This window comes from Vombatus ursinus, unplaced genomic scaffold (genome assembly GCF_900497805.2).
Source record: "Vombatus ursinus unplaced genomic scaffold, bare-nosed wombat genome assembly UNPS02009770.1, whole genome shotgun sequence".
In the NCBI taxonomy this organism is placed as follows: domain Eukaryota; kingdom Metazoa; phylum Chordata; class Mammalia; order Diprotodontia; family Vombatidae; genus Vombatus; species Vombatus ursinus.
The window spans coordinates 3,891,218-3,895,907 of record NW_020949548.1 but is presented as its reverse complement, the minus strand read 5'-3'; the positions used below and the strand labels follow the sequence as shown (position 1 = coordinate 3,895,907).

Below are 4,690 nucleotides of genomic sequence, written 5' to 3'. Positions count from 1 at the left end.
AAGTTAGAAAGTGATGAGGTGGGATAATGTGGTGGAAACAAATATTCACTTAGAAATTAAGATATTTGGATAGAAGTCAATGGTTTTCCACTTGATACACATAAAACTTTAAGGACCTCTCTTACCCTCTCTGGACTTCATTTTCTTCAGCTTTCAGAACTGTCAGGCTTATGCCACAGGGTTATTCTAAAGATTTAATGAATGTGAAAACACTCCAGAATCTGTCAAGGATAACACACATGTAAAGAATGACCATTTTACATAGAAACAAAATGACAGTTGCACAAGGTTATAAAATGTGGCTTATAAACATTTTTAGTTTAAGTAATCTCTGCCTAAAATAAAGAACTCTAAAAGCAATCACATTGATTCTAATGGAAATCAGACAAAATTCATTAAATAGATTAATATAATCAATGTCTCCTTTTCACTGATATTGAGGATTTACTTTAGGCAGATGCTTCTGTTGTTCCTGAATGGAGACTAGAAGAGATAATGGAGTTTGTGATTTAGATAAGGGGAATAGTAGTCGCAATATTAATAATAGCTAACGTTTATTTTGCACCTACTATGTGCCAGGCCCTAAGTGCAAAGTGCTTTACAATTTTTAGCTCCTTTTATCCTCACAACAACCCTGGGAGATAGGTGCTATTATTATCCCCATTATACAGATGAGGAAATTGGGGTAGACAGAAGTTGTGTCTGGCTCAGGGTCACACACCTAATAAGTATCTGGATTTGAACTCCAATCTTCCTGATTCCAGACCCAATGCTCTGTCCACTATATTACCTAGCTGCCCAGATGTAAAGACCCAATAAAATTTCTAGATCTGTAGGTTTTATGTCATCTAATTATGTTAACTTTTTATAATATATTTTATTTATTTAACTAAATATTTCACAATTACATTTAAAAATTAATATCAATTTAAAAAAATGATTTCCCAATTTTCTTCCACTCCTTGAGAAGGCAAACAATATGTTAACTGGTTTGTTGTTTTTAAGCATCCTGGAAAATGAAGCAAATGATGTTGTAGATGTTGAGTCATGTCACTAGAAGACTTGAATTTAAATATAACCTCCCTCACTTATTGTGACTTGGTCAAGTAACAATCTCTTTGAGCCTGACTGTTTAGCTCTCAAATGAGGATAATTACAGATGCACCATATTTCCCATGTTAAGATTGTAAAACTAAAATGAGATCATAGATGTGAAAGCACTTTGTAACCCTAGAGTGCTATTATTAATATGAATTAAGCAAAAATTTCTGAAGTTTTTAATATATTCAAGACACACAAATGCAATTTATGATGTTGTCTGTGTCAGGAAGCTGTAAGTTCCCATTATTGAATATTTTCAAGAAGAGTTTGAAAAATCTGGGTTTGGGGATAGGTTTCATGTTTCAGGTAGAAATTGGGCTATTTTATGATTTTCAAATCCCCTCCAACGCTATTCTCTTCAATACCAGGGCAGAGGGGAAGGCAGCTAATGACAGCTACGGCAGTCAGCATCTTGGCCATGGTGACAGCATGTAGGAAGAGATTTAAGGAAAAGGAAGAACAAATGTCTCCCACTAGTAGTTACTAGATTTGTTGCTATCGTGGAACCTTTGGACAAATTTGTTGTCCGCAGAAAGTGATTGAATTTATCTTCTAAGGCAGAAGAAAATTATGACTGTTTTATTTATGTTACTTAGGAAAGTATTTGGACTTGGTGGTATTTCAGCATGTCTCCTCCAATATATTAGCCAATGAGGAGGTAGTCTTAAGGTCTGTGTGTTCTGTTGGCATTTTTCTTCCTATTAGGCATCTACATTCTGTATCTATGCATGGTACCTACTAATTGGCTACTTATCAGCCTACTGGTGCAGTTGAAGCAGTGAAAATAAAACCTTCCTAACAAAGCATAAGCTGCATTTTTTTATAAAGTAACACTCTAATATTCTACCCCAGAGGTGTCAACCACGTGGCCTACAGATCATACTTTGGCCTACAACAATCTTGAGTGTGGCTTAATGTAACTGGAAAATATTTAACGGAATAAAAATATAATAGAGCATGGATAATGTAAGTGGCTGGTTTTCTAAGTTATGCAGCCCACAGAGTTCCTTATGTATGATTTTGTGTCACCATTTCTTTTTAAACGGGGGCACTAATTGTTTGTAATTGCTTCTTCCTTGACCTTGACCTTGAGAGTCATCTCTGGAATCAGAAAGATCTGAGCTCTTACATTAGATTATGTTATATTAGATTAGACATGTTATATTAGACATGTTATAGCTGGAAGACTTTGAATAAGTCACTTAACCTCTCACATCTCCTGGAAAAATCTCTAAGACTATAAATAACAAAGAAGTTGCTGATCTATAGTTGTGGATGCAGTTTCCATGCTAGATGTTCCTTATATCACAGGACAAATGTTGCCTTATGTGATCCTTGCAATAACCATTGTTCTACTTCACCAAATTGAATGTGTTTGGGAACCCCAAACATCCATTGCTAATTCTTTAATAACTCAAAAAGATGTCACCTTGGAGAATAACAGAATTTTAGTTAGTAAATATAGACTGGTAGAGATTTTTTCCAGTAGGTGAGGCTTTCCTAGTGCCCCTCAAATCATCGTTATGTTTATATATGGCTTTTTTATGCATGACTATTTTTTTCAAATCAGTTTTATTTGTAAATTTGAAAAATAGTTTTATCTTTTGACACTTGACTGGTGGCAATGACAATATCCATTACCCACTTCACCGAAGTCAACAATTAGTGACAGAATTGGAAAATGACATGTTCATTTGGACAGTAGGTTGCCAAAGAGTGGCATCCATGGATTCTCAATTCCCATCACTCAGCACTGCATTCACATTGAGTCTCAGCGTAGTGGTAGAGGTAGTGATCATAGTGATGAAATGATTTGTAAGAAAAACAAGAGTTGGTTTGAAATTGAAGAAATAGGTTCATAATGAGCAGCATTAAGTTAATGCAAAGGTGAATGAGAGCCATCCTGAAGGTATGACTTTAATTTATTTACCAAGGCAGCACATTTTAAATGTGAATATTCACAATGAATATGGGTTACAAAGACTCATATAATTGAGATAAGTTCCCAGTAGTAAGTAGTGATTTCACTTGCCTTACACTGACCCCAAGTGGTTTCCTACATAAGAATATTGTCATTTCTAATCTCCAAAAACAATCTTAACATCACACACTACATACCACTAGTGGTATTTATCTCACCTCAGTGGGAAACACAATGCAGCCTAGCAGTAGTTTCCTCCATGATATCACATTTCTGTTCTGGAAGGACTGGTTAAATTAGTCTTAGTGGGATTTTCTTGTTTCTTATTACTGGCTTTCCTGTGGGTGTCTCATCTTAATAATGCATTGGTCACATAATACTTAAGTAATCTTTCAAAGTACCATCTTAAAAAAAATAAAAATCAAAGCAAGTTAGCTCACACTTCAGTATTCATTCACTCATTTTTTAATGTCAATAGATATTAATGATATTCAGGTTCTAGTGTCTTCTATCTAGCACATAGAAGAACGAAAATATTTCTATGTGAGACTATTTTATCTTCCCCACAGATCTGCAGCAGCTTCTTTACCACTTAGCCACGCTTATGAGACACACTGAGGAATAACCAATATGCTGGGTGATCAGCAGGCTCAAATGATGGACTGAATTTAATAAGACGCAATTTAATAGGGACCGGATGCTGAGCTGTTAACATGAGGAATATAATTAAAGCTTGTGGGTATTGCAAGGGAGTGACATAGTCCTGTATGAACAGTCTAATTCCCCAAAACAGCTGAGGCTTGCTTAAAATGTTGAGGCCCAAATTAAAAAAAAATCAAGGAGAGAGCTTCTTAGATATGATGCAGGCAAGAAGAATGAGGAAGATATAGTCTCTGCGCTTGTACGAGATGGAGCGATATTATATTAGAATAATGCAATGAAAAAAATTGCACCTCTCAGCTCCTTTTTGATACTGTTTAATTTTTTAGGAAAAGCAATCTTTAGATTGATAAAGATAGACCCAAACAAGTAACAAGAGATTACAACAGCATAAAAAGGGCTTATAAGTAATTTAGAAAGATGAAAGTTAATAAGACTAAATTCAAAGTCCTGCAGTTGGGTTCAGAAGATCGATTACACATGTGTAATATTTAGAGGCATAGCTCTCAATAAAGTTTATTGGGAAAAGGACATGGACATTTTATTGAACTGGAAAAAAACCCTCATATAGTCTCAAGATATGTTAATAGTCATAATACTTAGAACAGGAGGAGAAATCATTTTCATGTACTCCATGCATTCAGATCACATCAATAGTATTATGCCTCATTTAGAAAGGAAGATAGCAGCTAGGTGGCACAGTGGATAGAGCACCGGCGCTGAAGTCAGGAGGACCTGAGTTCAAATCCGGACTCAGGCCAAACACTTGACACTTACTAGCTGTGGGGGCAAGTCACTTAACCACCATTGCCTAAAACAAACAAACAAAAAACAAACCAAAACACACACACACACACACACACACACACACACACACACAACCAGAAAGGAAGATAGGAAGGAAAGAGGGGAAGAAGGAAGGGAGGAAGGAAGGAAGGAAGGAAGGAAGGAAGGAAGGAAGGAAGGAAGGAAGGAAGGAAGGAAGGAAGGAAGGAAGGAAGGAAGGAA

General features: G+C 35.9%; 1 protein-coding gene across 1 annotated transcript in view; it reads left to right on the top strand.

The window, feature by feature from the left end:
• Positions 1 to 4,690, top strand: part of LOC114036142 (leucine zipper protein 2-like) — a 232,090-nt gene that overhangs the window by 181,926 nt on the left and 45,474 nt on the right. The gene's annotated exons all lie outside the window — the stretch shown is intronic.